This window comes from Cynocephalus volans, chromosome 1 (assembly GCF_027409185.1).
Source record: "Cynocephalus volans isolate mCynVol1 chromosome 1, mCynVol1.pri, whole genome shotgun sequence".
Classification (NCBI taxonomy): Eukaryota; Metazoa; Chordata; class Mammalia; order Dermoptera; family Cynocephalidae; genus Cynocephalus; species Cynocephalus volans.
The window spans coordinates 120,994,540-121,010,635 of NC_084460.1; the positions used below are offsets into that span (position 1 = coordinate 120,994,540).

Genomic DNA, 16,096 nt, shown 5'->3' on the forward strand with positions numbered 1-16,096 from the left:
CAGGGCTTATGCCAAAACCTTGAACTTTAAAGTCAAAAAACATTCTGATAATTTTGTTTCTCTTTGTATTTCTACTGTGGCCTCCCTTTCCTGTGGCACAAAGGCCAAGTATGAACTTGGAAGGGCTGTGGGGAAAACAAAGGGATTGCAGGGCAAAAAAAAAAAAAAAAATTAATTCATTCAAGGCCAGATTATGAATTTTAAAGGCCCTAAGATCTAAAAAAGAAAAAAGTGGCACCCATATCCTGTAATCAAAAATAAAATCAGCATCCAATAAAGCAGTATTAACTAGAAAATAAATGTAAAGAACTCCAAGTCCTGCTTTACCCCATGCTTTTTTTTTTTAAATACCAGATTCCTTCAAAAAGGTATTTCTTCTTAGCATTGATGACATGACATCATATTCTCCTGTTAAGGGACAAAGGAATCAAACTGCAGAGAGTGTGGGGTGACCTGTTGTCATTTTCACTGACTGATCCTGGGTTCACTGTGTTGACATAGAGGATTCACATGAGATCCAAACAGCCGTTTTGTTAAAGAGATCACTAAAAGCAGCCCCAGGTGAGGGGTGGGAAGGCTGAAGGAATGCTGACTGGTTCTTGGTGGAATACAGATTTTGTCTTCGTGGTACCCAGGCTGGATCTGGGGGAGCTGCAGCACATCGTCAAGTGCATTTCCTTAGATATCGCTGCACAACAAACCACGCTGGAATTCCACAGCCTACAGTAGGAAGCATTTAGTGTCATGTTCACAGGCTTACAGATCAGCCAGCTGCACCTGTGCACTGGGCTGTGGGAGGCTGGAGTGGGCTCTGCTCTACAGTTCTCTCATTCTTCTGGGACCAGGGGCCAACCAGTACATGTTCTTTGCATGGATGTGGCAGAAGTCACAGAGAGGTGAGCAGAAACACATGATTTTGGGCTCAGGATTTGTACCATGTGACTTCCACCCACATTCCACTGGCCAAAGTAAGTCACATGGCAAAGGCCAACATCAGTGGTGTGGGGAAATATTCTCTACCCCAAATGGGAGGAACTGCCATGTGGTAAAGTATATGGATTCAGGGAGGGAGAAGAACTGGGGACAATAATACAGTCTACCACTTCAGGTTTGGTACCACCTATTGAATCCTGGTAGCAATGGAACAGGTCTCCTGAGATGTAACAGATAGGAAGGAAAGAGTGGCTGATGTCTCTTACCATAGTAGGGAAGTCCTTTCTAAAGTTTAGTTTAGAAATTAAGTTCTACTCTCTTTCTCTGCATCTACCATCTCACAATGTGACACCCAGTGTTGCTGAAGCCACCACCAAGGAAGACCTTCACCAGATGTGTCCCTGGAGTATGGACTTCCCAGCCTCCAAAACTGTAAAGGAGTCCTGAAAGCTGCCATTGTTCTATTGCTGTGCTAGAATAGAGGCCCCACTGGTGATTTTAGATGAAGAGTTTGAGGAACTTTGTCCCTGCTGCTTGGAGGACTGGGAGGAGAAGCCACTGTGTTTCTATGGCTTATCTCCCCACCATCTAGAGGTCCCCTCCCTCTTGAAGCTTGAGAATTTTTCTTCTGAAATAGTCAGCTTCAAGTCCATGGGGGACCTTGTGAATGAATTGATGAGAAGCTCGGTGTCTGCTTTCGGAACTACAAGGCCAAGACCAAAAACCTAGCTCCCGTGAAGAACCAGTTACAGACCCAGGAGGAGGAGGAGGCCCTTCAGGATGAGGCAGTTTGAGATACTCTGGCAGATGATTACATCCCTTCACTCTCAGAAGACTGGAGAGACCCAAACATTGAGGCTCTGAATGGCAACAGGTCTGACACTGAGGCCCATGGGAAGAAAGAAGAGTTCAATGAGAAGAGTGAAAATGATCCAGGTATCAGTGAGAAGCCTGTGCTCACAGCAGTTCAGGTAATTGAGGAGACTGAGGAAATGGTGCAGAACTCCCAGACCCTCAGGAGGAAGAGGAGGTTCTGGCAGAAGAGGATGGAGGAGAGACCTCCCCCCAGGCAGCCTCGGTCCTTCTGCAGGAGATGCAGTCTTGCTTTGCCCCCCATGGATTTGTCACCCCACTTCCCCTGGGTGACGGAGCCACAATGGATTATTCAAAGCCCATCTCTTCTGAGCAGTGAGAAGCCCTGAAGTGGTGAACTTCCCCGGAACCCTCCAGCGAGAGGCATCCCTTCCTTGGGAAATTAACCCCAAATTGGGGTTCTCTTCCTGCATTTATTTTCCAGACCAGGAAGTTACAGGAAGAGAACATAGGTGGGATTATAGTTTAACAATATAGGCTGGTAACTTTCAGTGAAACAAGCCAGATGACATTCCATTAGACAATTAAATGATCCACCACCAAAAGCTTGATCTAGCAAACATTCTTTCTCCCTCCAGCAATTTTCCATATCTACACATATCAATCAGTAACTAGTCTGTCCTTGAACCAGCAACCTTGCTGTGTCACAGATCTTTATCTTACACCAGAGACTTTATAGCCTGAGGAAAATTTCCTGTCCTCTGCAAGGTCAATATTTGAAACTGTAAGGCTTTGGAAAACCAGGCCCTGTGAAGTACATTTGCTTTAAGAATCCTCTACATCTCCCCCCATTTTATTTATTTAAAAGAAAAAGCAAAAGCTATAGATCAGGTTGGCACAGTTAAGACAAAAGCATTTAAAGCAAAGTTGGTTTCATTTAGCATGGCAAGTCCTTTTAATTTACTTCTGGTGAGGACTGATGATGTCATCATCTCTCAGGGCGGCTGAAGCAGCATCACTCCAGGTGCTGTGGATTGGGTGTAATTACCAATTGTTGAAACTCTGGAAAAGGATTCTGCTCCATATAATAGTTCATTCTGAGTCCAGAGAGTTTGTTAATGTTAAAATGTCCAGGACATTACTGCTTTAAGAGCATCTAGTCTTTTGTAAAATTTTTGATCAATCACAAGTCTTTTGTTTAAGAACAGGATGTCTCATCCAAGTTACAAACGTCCTCTTTAAGGCCAAGAAAATTTAGAGAACTGCTTTTGTAGAGAAGATGTTATTTCCCCCTTTATGATCAAGGCATACCTCATAAAAGCATTGATGATCAATATCTTGATTGAAAAGGTCTTACTTTTCTTTGTATAAGTCCCACACTGCTGGGATTGCTGTTTTCCAGGTGAAGACCTGTCTGTCCCATGTCAGGGAGAAAGATGAACAGCAGGATGAAGCAGCAGTTAGGCCAAATTTCAGCAACATGAAAGAGAGATCAGCCACTTGGAAATGAGACATGCTATCTTATATCCAAAGTTCTAAATTATATCCTGTTATAAAGAGAGAGAGAGTTAATTTTCATTGAACTTATAAAAATAGCCACATTGCCATAATAATTATAAGGATACTTAAAGTTATTAAATTTGGGGGGGATCAAATAGGGAGAAAACAAATACTTTTGCTTCTGTTTTAAATGACATTTTACCAAACTGTTGTTAGTTATAGATAACTTAAGAGAGAGAGAGAGTTTTCTTATGTTTGGAAAACAAAACATCAGCAGTGTTTTAAAATAAGAAAATTGTAGAAACCCATAATTCTTTTAAATTAATTTACCAATTAACTTTTGTTGTTTTGAACTTAGTGAACAATTTCACAAACCCATCAGTTTTTTCATTAGAATTTTGGAACTTTAGTTTAAAGCTATGAACTCAAAGTTGGTCGGAAACTGTACCTATCAGAGTTTTTTCATGAAATATTTGAAAACATAACATTTTAAAATTATAATTAAACCAGGATTATAACCGGTAGCATTTATATCAAGACACAGATGTTTAAGAACCTTACAAGATTTCGGAACAGATATCCATAACACCTTTAGTACTCACAATGCTTTCCCATATAGTCTAATTTATTAAATAAGCCAATTAGTTTTGATACATCTTTCATATATCCTTTGAGAAATTCCAGGGCCCTTGGAATTTGTCAAAGTTATTCTAAACCAAAAAGGTTGGGCTTTTAGTTTTGGAAAGTTTTGTCAAGTAACAAAAGGCTTAAAACATTTAGTTGAATAAGATCACAAATTACTACAAAAAATAAAGCCAAAGTGACAAAGGGTTTTAAAGGCAGGGAGCACCAGGAACTTATCATGAAATAAGTTTTTTAAACCAGTTATCTAAGGGTCAAAGAAAACCTTTTACAATTTTGTATTAACAGCAGTCAAGTGAAAAGACTTCTAGTAATCCTGTTTGGTTAGTAAACCCAGGCAATGATGTGTGCTGATAAGAACATTTTTATACATTCAGGTTAATAAATAGGCGTCCATTTATCAGAGCAAATTACACAAAGCCCAGTTTGAGTTTTAGCTATATTTACCAAATACATATTTATGGTTTCCCAGCCAAAAACTTGGTGTACAGATCTATACCCTTCTCAGTAAATGCTAACTAGGGCCTACGTGACATTTGGCATAGATTTCTTTTCATTAGCCATCTCAGATCCTGGGTTTCCATGTGGCATTTGGAGTCATGTGGAGCTTAAGACAGAGGGTGGTATATACATAAAAGATATTGTTTCTCCCAGCATGGCCAGGAGGCAGAGCTGAGATAACAAGGAGGCATATTGACCTAGAGACAAATTTAGGTAAAAGGTTTGAATCAAATTTTGAAAATATATTTATTAAAACTTTGGAAGATTTAAGTCACGTGAACTTGAAAAGCATACTTATTTATTTAAGGAGCACGCATTAATTATAAGCCAATTTGGTACCTTGCACATAACAGGATTACACAAACAGACACATATAGACATAACATACAGCTTTCACACGCATATATGCAGATGTAAACAACAAGAACAAACAAGGATCTTATAGGTTTTGTTCAAGATGTAATAAAAAGCTCACTAGTAAAAAGGACAGTCAGGATTATATTGTGTTTTTCCAAAAAGACTTATTGGTGAGGCCTCGCCCTGCCTTAAAGAAAGCAAGATAACAAATTTACATTGTAAAGCAAAGTATGCAAACCTTTTCAAGAAGATGCAGAGAAGATTTTCTTCCTTTTAAGAAAATTGCATAGAATTCTACCATAGGATTTTGTGAAGAAATACATAGATGAGACTAGAAGAGAATTTAGAAGTCTGTTTAAGACGCCAGAAAATTTGAGACCATCTAGTTAAACAGGTAAATTTTAGGTTAGTTTTTGTTTCTCAAACGGCTTACTGAGCTCAAGAGCTGAGCCAACAATCAGACATGAAACCATTTGACTCTTGAGGTTTTTAGGAGAAGAGCAGTAGACCCAAAAGGGATCTGGTTGGCGCCATGGCTGCTTTTCTTCATAAAACTCCAGAGTCTTCAGAGAAAAAGAGTAGCACATGCAGTTAAGAAAAGAACCACTGCTTTTAAGAGAGGAGAGAAGCATCGTGCAGATAAGAAAGAAAAACATGCTCAAACAATACCAACACTTTAAAGAAATATTAACTTCTTTTACTTTAGATTGTCCAATTTAAAGTTTTCTTAGTCACTGGCAAAGATTAAGTTTTATCCTTTTTTGGTGACATAAACATTTCTTAGTTTTTTGTTAAGGTCTTGGATAGGTCTCAGAGCGACTTGACATAGATTCCTAGTAGCTAGGTGGGAAGCCTTAATGAGACCCATTGCATAATTAACCCGTGACCAATTTGTTCCCAAATTTTTATGTTAAGGCTCCCTTCCTTGAGGTATCAAGGACATAGTTGTCTAATATTCACTAACAGTTTTACAAGTTGCCATTCAGTTACTTACAGCCTGCTGCTTTAAAGAGACATTGGAGTTGTATGTATGTTCAGTCTCCCCTTTCCTTAACGAATTATCCATATTTTAAGAGTAAAGAGAAGGAAAAAATATCTTCAGGGTTGAAAAGACCTAACTTTGACCTGCTGCAGGCGTGCAGTCACTAATCAAAAGCCACCTGTGATTCCCTTACTGGGATGCATCTCCCTTACTAGGGACTCCCTTGCCAGGATGAATTGGATGTCCTATTCGTCTCCAGTGCTTGGCAGGTCAGTCTCTGATCCCTGGAGAACGTCCTCACAAGGGGCACCATTTTGTTGCTTTGCCCCCCATGGATTTGTCACCCCACTTCCCCTGGGTGATGGAGATGCAAAGGATTACTCAAAGCCCATCTCTTCCGAGCAGTGAGAGACCCTGAAGTGGTTAATCTCCTGCCAGAACCCTCAAGCAAGAGGCATCCCTTCCTTGGGAAATTAGCCCCAAATCAGGGTTCTCTTCCTGCATTTATTTTCCAGACCAGGAAGTTACAGGAAGACATAGGTGGGGTTATAGTTTAACAATATAGGCTGGTAACTTTCAGTAAAACAAGTCAGATAACATTCCCTTAGACAATTAAGTGATCTATTAACAAAAGCTTGATCTTAGCAAACATTCCTTCTCTCCAGCAATTTTCCAGTATCTTTACACATTAATCAGTGACTAGTCTGTCTTTGAGCCAGCAACCTTGCTATGCCACAAATCTTTATCTTACACCAGAGACTTTATAGCCTGAGGAAAATTTCCTCTCCTCTGCAAGGTCAATATTTGAAACTGCAAGGCTTTTTTTTTTTTTTTTTTTTTTTTATATATTTTTATTTTTATTTTTATTTTTTTATTTTTTTTATTTTTTTTTTAATTTTATTTTGTCGATATACATTGTAGCTGATTATTGCTCCCCATCACCAAAACCTCCCTCCCTTCTCCCTCCCCCCCTCCCCCCCAACAATGTCCTTTCTGTTTGCTTGTTGTATCAACTTCAAATAATTGTGGTTGTTATATCTTCTTCCCCCCCCCCCCGGTATGTGTGTGTGTGTGTGTATGTGTGTGTGTGAATTTATATATTAATTTTTAGCTCCCTCCAATAAGTGAGAACATGTGGTATTTCTCTTTCTGTGCCTGACTTGTTTCACTTAATATAATTCTCTCAAGGTCCATCCATGTTGTTGCAAATGGCAGTATTTCATTCGTTTTTATAGCTGAGTAGTATTCCATTGTGTAGATGTACCACATTTTCCGTATCCACTCATCTGATGATGGGCATTTGGGCTGGTTCCAACTCTTGGCTATTGTAAAGAGTGCTGCGATGAACATTGGGGAACAGGTATACCTTCGACTTGATGATTTCCATTCCTCTGGGTATATTCCCAACAGTGGGATGGCTGGGTCGTATGGTAGATCTATTTGCAATTGTTTAAGGAACCTCCATACCATTTTCCATAGAGGCTGCACCATTTTGCAGTCCCACCAACAATGTATGAGAGTTCCTTTTTCTCCGCAGCCTCGCCAGCATTTATCGTTCATAGTCTTTTGGATTTTAGCCATCCTAACTGGGGTTAGATGGTATCTCAATGTGGTTTTGATTTGCATTTCCCGGATGCTGAGTGATGTTGAGCATTTTTTCATATGTCTGTTGGCCATTTGGATATCTTCCTTAGAGAAATGCCTACTTAGCTCTTTTGCCCATTTTTTAATTGGGTTGCTTGTTTTCTTCTTGTAAAGTTGTTTGAGTTCCTCATATATTCTGGATATTAATCCTTTGTCAGATGTATATTTTGCAAATATTTTCTCCCACTCTGTTGGTTGTCTTTTAACTCTTTTAATTGTTTCTTTTGCTGTGCAGAAGCTTTTTAGTTTGATATAATCCCATTTGTTTATTTTTCCTTTGGTTGCCCGTGCTTTTGGGGTCGTATTCATGAAGTCTGTGCCCAGTCCTATTTCCTGAAGTGTTTCTCCTATGTTTTCTTTAAGAAGTTTTATTGTCTCAGGGTGTATATTTAAATCCTTAATCCATTTTGAGTTGATTTTAATATACGGTGAGAGGTATGGATCTAGTTTCATTCTCCTGCATATCGATATCCAGTTATCCCAGCACCACTTGCTGAAGAGGCAGTCCCTTCCCCAGTGAATAGGCTTGGTGCCTTTGTCAAAGATCAGATGGCAGTAAGTGTGTGGGTTGATTTCTGGATTCTCTATTCTATTCCATTGGTCAGTGTGTCTGTTTTTATGCCAGTACCATACTGTTTTGGTTATTATAGCTTTGTAGTATAGCTTAAAGTCAGGTAGTGTTATGCCTCCAGCTTTATTTTTTTGGCTGAGCATTGCTTTGGCTATGCGTGGTCTTTTATTGTTCCATATAAATGTCTGGATAGTTTTTTCCATTTCTGAGAAAAATGTCTTTGGAATTTTGATGGGGATTGCATTGAATTTGTATATCACTTTGGGTAGTATGGACATTTTCACTATGTTGATTCTTCCAATCCAAGAGCATGGGATATCTTTCCATCTTCTTGTATCCTCTCTAATTTCTCTCAGCAGTGGTTTGTAGTTCTCATTATAGAGATTTTTCACCTCCTTGGTTAACTCAATTCCTAAGTATTTTATTTTTTTGGTGGCTATTGTAAATGGGCAGGCTTTCTTGATTTCTCCTTCTGCATGTTCACTATTGGAGAAAAGAAATGCTACTGATTTTTGTGTGTTGATTTTGTATCCTGCTACTGTGCTGAAATCATTGATCAATTCCAAGAGTTTTTTTGTAGAGGTTTTAGGCTGTTCGATATATAGGATCATGTCATCTGCAAACAGGGACAGTTTGACTACATCTTTTCCAATCTGGATGCCCTTTATTTCCTTCTCTTCTCTGATTGCTCTGGCTAGTACTTCCAACACTATGTTGAATAGGAGTGGTGAGAGTGGGCATCCTTGTCTAGTGCCTGTTCTTAAAGGAAAAGCTTTCAGCTTTTCCCCATTCAGGATGATATTGGCAGTGGGTTTGTCATATATGGCTTTAATTATGTTGAGATACTTTCCCTCTATACCTAACTTATAGAGGGTCTTTGTCATGAATGTGTGCTGAACTTTATCAAATGCTTTTTCAGCATCTATAGAGATGATCATATGGTCCTTGTGTTTGAGTTTATTAATATGGTGTATCACATTTATTGATTTGCGTATGTTGAACCAACCTTGCATCCCTGGGATGAATCCCACTTGATCGTGATGAATAATTTTTCGTATGTGTTGCTGTATTCTGTTTGCTAGTATTTTAGTGAGGATTTTTGCATCTATATTCATCAAGGATATCGGCCTGTAGTTTTCTTTTTTGGTTATATCTTTACCTGGTTTTGGTATCAGGATGATGTTTGCTTCATAGAATGAGTTTGGGAGATTTGCGTCCGTTTCAATCTTTTGGAATAGTTTGTAAAGAATCGGTGTCAATTCCTCTTTGAATGTTTGGTAAAATTCTGCTGTGAATCCATCTGGTCCTGGGCTTTTCTTTGTTGGGAGCCTTCTGATAACAGCTTCAATCTCCTTTATTGTTATTGGTCTGTTCAAACTTTCTACGTCTTCACGGTTCAGTTTTGGGAGCTTGTGTGTGTCCAGAAATTTATCCATTTCCTCCAGATTTTCAAATTTGTTGGCGTATAGTTGTTTATAGTAGTCTCGAATGATTCCTTGTATTTCAGATGAATCAGTTGTCATATCGCCTTTTTCATTTCTAATTTTTGTTATTTGAGTCTTCTCTCTTCTTTTTTTTGTTAGCCATGCTAATGGTTTGTCAATTTTATTTATCTTTTCAAAAAACCAACTTTTTGATTCGTTGATCTTTTGAATTGTTTTTTGGTTTTCAATTTCATTCAGTTCTGCTCTGATCTTAATGATTTCTTTCCGTCTGCTAACTTTAGGATTGGATTGTTCTTGTTTTTCTAGTTCTTTAAGGTGAAGTGTTAGGTTGTTCACTTGCCATCTTTCCATTCTTCTGAAGTGAGCATTTAATGCAATAAATTTTCCCCTCAATATTGCTTTTGCAGTATCCCACAGGTTTTGGTATGATGTATCATTGTTTTCATTAGTTTCAATAAACTTTTTGATTTCCTGCTTGATTTCTTCTTGGACCCATATGTCATTAAGTAGAATGCTGTTTAATTTCCATGTGTTTGTATAGTTTCCAGAGTTTTGTTTGTTATTAATTTCTAGTTTTAATCCATTGTGGTCTGAGAAGATACATGGGATAATTCCAATTTTTTTGAATTTATTGAGACTTGATTTGTGACCTAATATGTGATCTATCCTGGAGAATGATCCATGTGCTGATGAGAAGAATGAATATTCTGAGGTTGTTGGATGGAATGTTCTGTAGATATCTGCCAATTCCAATTGGTCTAGAGTCTTGAAACTGCAAGGCTTTTGAAAACAGGCCCTATGAAGTACATTTGCTTTAAGAATCCTCTACAATGCACGCCCTGACAAACCTTTGACAGCAACTTGTCCTATGAAGGGGTGAGGGACATGTTTGGGTCTGTGCTGACCAAGCTGCTGGACCAGGTGGAAGGTGCCAACCGTGACTTCTTGGAGGGGCTGGTGCAACAGATGGCCTGCCGGGACTAGCTGGATTTTGAGAAGGAAGCGAATAACTCCTTCATTGCAGTGCTTATTGAGGTTCAGAACAAGCCGAAGGAGCTGCGGGAACTTATGAAAAAGAGGAGGAAAGAGAAGGGGCTGAGCCAACAGAGCAGCTGAATATAGAAGGGAAACCAGGTGCCTCTCAAGCACTTCAGCATGGAAGGCATCGCCAACACTCTGAAAAGTGGCATCTGCCAGACCTTTGGCTCCTCAGGAACTGACAAGCAGAATTGAACACAGTCATCCCTTACAGGAAGAAAGCCTCTCCTCCCTCAGTGGAAGACTTGCAGATGCTGACAAACATTCTCTTTGCCATGAAGGGGGATAATGAGAAGGTGCCTACTTTGCTAATAGACTACATTCTAAAAGGGCTCTCTCCTAACTGCCCTTTGGAACAGCCTTGCTGTGGGAGGTCACTGAGCAAGAGTCACTCAATCACAGGGACTGCATGATAGCACGTAACCTCTGACAGGTATTTAAATGTGTATAACTTAACCTGGATTAAACATGAGCAGATGCATTTGGTCCTTTGTTGTTGGCTTCTGGTGCTAGTGATCAATCACTGGATGCATGATGCGGGGGGGAGGGCTGGTGACACGGCCTTCTCTCCACCTGTGTCGGGGGAAGGCAGACATTTTCACTGCTCATTATGTAGTCTGGCTCCAGCCCTCAAAAACAGCTTACACTCTAAGACTAATTTTGAAATAAACCTTCATTTAATTAAAAAAAAAAAATAGAAACTAAGTTCCATAGTGACTGGGACAATGTATGTCTGGTTCAGTTCCTGTGTTCAATCAGTACTTCTTAATTGGATGGGGAAAGAATATAGTACATGCACGGACATTGTATTAGTCTGTTTCTGTTGCTTATAACAAATACACAGAACTGGGTGATTTATAAAGAAAACAAAATTTACTGCTCACAGTTTCAGAGGCTCAGTCCAAAGTCCAGGGAGCACACTTGGGATCCCAAGTTAGCTGTGGGCCGGCCCCTATTTTTTTATTAATTAAAAAAATGTTTTTACATTCTATGATGTTGCAGAGCAGTTGAGAGGGAGGGGGAAAGGGGAAAGAAGGAAATGGGAAGGAAGAAGGAGGAAGGAGGAGGGGCGGGATTGAGGCCTGTGGCACCCCCCTCATTCCCACAGGGGAGACCAGGGGGCTTCCAGCAGTGGCTTGGTCATTGATGGGCTGGGTGCAGATGTCAGAGGGTGTGGCAAAAACCCTCACCCCCCACCACCTCAGCTTGGGAACCTGAGGCCCTTCTTGCTGAGGCTCAGTGGTCATCACTGGGCTGGTTGCTCACGGTGCAGGGGGGACCGAGCCCACCGCCCTGGCTTGGGAGAGCCAGGGGCACCTCCCATGGCTGCTTGGTGGTTGTCATTGGACTGGTTGCATGTGTCAGGGAGGCATGATGAAGGCCCTCAGCCCCCCACCACTCTGGCTAGGGCAGAACCTAGGGCACTTCCTGCGGTGGCTCAGTGGTGGTTACTGGGGTGGTTGCGCATGTCAGGGTTGTGTGGCTGAGGCCCTCAGCCCCCACCCTCGGGACTGGTTGCAGGTGTCAGGGGTCATGCTGAGGCCCCCAGCCTTCCCCACTTTCTGGCTTGGTAGCCCGGGGGACTTCCAGTCCTTCTAGGTGTTATAGGTGTTCTTTGGTGAAATGAGACCTTTACTAGTTAATATCAAACTTTGTCTCTGGTTGTGGGTACTTTGTTTTTTTTCCAGCTCTTTGTTGGATTATTTGCTGTTCCCACCACTTAAACTCTGCACTGGAACTAATTTGTTGTCCTTTGCTTACTTCTAAAATGGGGGAACTTCCTGTGGGGACCAGTACTTGAGCTGTGTGGTTGAGCTAACTTGCTGCTTTGCTGCTGATTCCCTAGGTAATGCTTTTTGTGCAGCTCAGGTTTTTTTTGTTTTTTGTTTTTTTTAAATTTCATTTTGTCAATATACATTTTGGCTGATTATTGCTCCCCATCACCAAAACCTCCCTCCTTTCTCCCTCCCCCCCAACAATGTCCTTTCTGTTTGCTTGTCGTATCAACTTCAAGTAATTGTGGTTGTTATATCTTCTTCCCCCCCCCCGTTTTGTGTGTGTGTGTGTGTGTGTGTGTGTGTGTGTGTGTGAATTTATATATTAATTTTTCGCTCCCACCAATAAGTGAGAACATGTGGTATTTCTCTTTCTGTGCCTGATTTGTTTCACTTAATATAATTCTCTCAAGGTCCATCCATGTTGTTGCAAATGGCAGTATTTCATTCGTTTTTATAGCTGAGTAGTATATTCCATTGTGTAGATGTACCACATTTTCCATATCCACTCATCTGATGATGGACATTTGGGCTGGTTCCAACTCTTGGCTATTGTAAAGAGTGCTGCGATGAACATTGGGGAACAGGTATACCTTTGACTTGATGATTTCCATTCCTCTGGGTATATTCCCAACAGTGGGATAGCTGGGTCGTATGGTAGATCTATCTGCAATTGTTTGAAGAACCTCCATACCATTTTCCATAGAGGCTGCACCATTTTGCAGTCCCACCAACAATGTATGAGAGTTCCTTTTTCTCCGCAACCTCGCCAGGATTTATCGTTCAGAGTCTTTTGGATTTTAGCCATCCTAACTGGGGTTAGATGGTATCTCAGTGTGGTTTTGATTTGCATTTCCCGGATGTGCAGCTCAGGTTTTAATGGTTGACTTTATGGAAACTTCCAGGTCTAGAGAAATTTGTACACCTGGTTTGTGTAGAAACTGCTCTGGGCCTGAGTCTTTTCATCAATCTGCACCCCATGCAATTCTACATTCCTGACCAGTCTCCTCTGAGTGGTCCTATGCTGATTGGGGGCAGATCAACTGTCTTTGCTGTGCCCCCGTTTTCACCTGGCCACTGTCTGTGTTCCAAACACTTCCCATGGGATGGGTCGTGCTCCGGTCCCTTGTGATGACTCACCAGCCTCTGAGTGGCTCCTTTTTTTCAGTTGTTCTGGCTCCTCACTCCTATGTGGGCCCACGGGAACCCTACTAGTGGGGCCACCAAGGCCCTCTTTTCCCCTGCGGCCTCCAAGCAACTTCATACAAAGGGCACAGCTACAGCTTTTGCCAGCTCCTGCTCCATGTGCTCAGCAGCTCCAGCCTGGAAACAGCCAGAGCAGTTTTTTCTTTCTCTCATCGTGGCTTCTCCCACCTTCATGTGCTCTATAGGTCTCTCCTCCTCTTCTCCTGAGCTCTAGTGGCCCCAGCTTGGCTGTTGGTGCTTTTTTATAGTTGTAAATTGGTTGATTCGTGGGAGAGAGTGACACTGGGGACCATCTATTCCACCATCTTGACCTACAGAACAAATTTTTATTTTAGTTCCCCAAAACAAAACATTGTGTTGTCTTTTTATTTTGGTCTTTGTGGATGAAGTTGTATTTCCTCTGGTAGCACACGTTCATTAGGAGCCACATGCCCATCCATTCATTCAGAGACATTTGCTGGGCCCCAATCCAGGTGCTGAGAATACAGCAATGAGCACAACATGGGAAATCTCTGCTCTCCCATGGAGTGTACACCTGTTACAGGTGTTGGCTTCCTTCTCTTGATTGCTGGATTTCCTTCTTTTCTTCCTTCCATTTATTTACTTTGCCTACCCCTGGTCTGTATACCTTGAGAGGGGGCATGGACCCTCATGCAATAGCAACCCCACAGTTGCTAGAAGGCCCGCAGACTGCATCTATGGGCCAGCATTCTACCAACCAGGATGTTCCCCATCCTCTACTGAGGCATCTCAGTTCCTCCAGTCAGGAAGACCCAGGTTGCCCTCTGAGGTGCACACGTGCACACACCAGTGCTCCTCCCAAAGTCTGAGCCTCCCTACTACTATTCCTCCCTCCTACCTAACATAAAGGATACAATGCCCTACACCAGTCCTCCTCTTTGGATATCCTGGCAGAGCCTGTGCTCGTGTGGACAGCTCCAGGCCTTGCCTGTGTGTTGGTCCCAGCAGCCATTTTGTTCAGTAGAGTCAGGTGAAGGGGAGTTGAGAAGAAAGAATGTGAAGAACATCCTCAGGCTACCATCTCACCATCCAGTGCTTTTTCAGATGGGCTGCAGGCCCTGGGGCTACATTAGCAGCTTTTCCTACAGAGCTGACTCATATCAGCAGAGTGAGGGTGACTCCAGGCCTGGGTGGGCGTGGGCTAGCTGAATGACTAGGGATCCGTGGTGTGTAGATCCCTTCACTACTCCAGGTCTACACTTTTGTAGCCCTAAAATAAGGGGAGCTGGACCTGATGGTTTCTTCCAGCACTAAAAATCTACAGGTTTATGCTCTACAAAATGTCTGGAGTAGTGCATGAGGACAGGTATGGAGTTCTCCACCGCATTAGTCATACAGATACTCTCAGCCACCTGTGGGGACCATTCCTGTTTTCCCCACTAGGACCAGGTGATATAATATCCAGAGCTCATATTCTAAATATTCCTTGACAAAGGGCAGAACTATCTAATGCCTCCAAAATATTTCTGTGTTAAAGAACAGCACACTCATAGCCCCAAAGCCCAAATTCTTCTCTTTGAATCAATTTGTGCTCCAAAGTTTTATGACTCCAGGCTGTTTGGGCTTTTGCTTAGATAAGAGGCCTGTAGCACAGCACAGGGCTCATCCTTAAGAAACATCAAAAATCACCTGGGGCACCCATTAGAAATGCAGATGCCCAGGCCTTTAACCCCAAACCTGTTAAAGCAGACTCTCTGATGGTATTGGGTACAGGAATCTGCACTTTAAATAAGTGGCAGGGGCCCGATGCTTCTTTGAGGCTCTTCTGATTTCCCCTCAAGTTAGCTAGCAGGGGTCTTGGGTGAGCGTCAACAACTCCAGTATCCTGCAGGCAGCAGGAGCCCACACGTCTGAAGGAAGGACAGGAACACATGACTTTCAGCAGGAGACGAGGCTGTCTCGCTGCAGAGCCAAAAATGTGACTATTTAGTGCAGTGGTACTCAAGTCTGGTCCCTGCACTGAAGACCTCAATATCACCTGGGAACTTGTTAGAACTGCAAATTTTCAAGCCCCATCGTCCCAGCCCAGTCAGCAACACTGGGGGTGGGGCCCAGCATAAGCTGTAACAAGACTCCAGGTGGTTCTGGTGCATCTAAAGTGGGAGACCACTGACCTAGAAAGCCCGTGAAGCAGGCACCAAGACTCAGCACATCACTCCGAGGTCTCTCAGCCTCAGGCCAAGACTTTGAAGCCAGCCCAGAGATTCCTACAAGTCTTTATTAGATTCTCCTCCTCTTCTTCATGACTTTCGGCTCCTCCAGAGTGGCCTTGAGGGCCATGCCTTCTTATTCCTTGAGAATTTGTCCCCTTCCCACAGAAGGAATTTCTCTGGAGATGCAGCACAGAGGACCTGAAGCTCTTTATAGCAGAAGCTCTTGAAGTAGAAACTTCTAGAGGAACATAATACAAACCCCAGCAGAAGTCCCAAGCTTTCCTTTGAGTCACTAGAGAGAAGACTGGGCAGTCAGGAGTGGAAACAGCCGACAGTGTGGGGAAATGGCAAGCGTCCTGACCGGCCGCTGCCTGCAGGTGCGATCAGATGAGGAGGGGCAGTGTGAGCATGCTGGTGGAATCAGAATCGTGATGGCCCTCCAGCACCATAGCCACCCTGGCCCTGCTCAAACACCACGCTGAACATGCAGAGGGGGGCATTTCAAAACAGTCACC

The 16,096-nt window shown here is 42.3% G+C and overlaps 1 pseudogene; it reads left to right on the plus strand.

Moving 5' to 3' along the window:
• The first annotated feature begins 585 nt into the window (after positions 1–585).
• Positions 586–10,839, plus strand: LOC134386901 (fasciculation and elongation protein zeta-1-like; annotated as a pseudogene).
• The last annotated feature ends 5,257 nt before the right edge of the window (positions 10,840–16,096 follow it).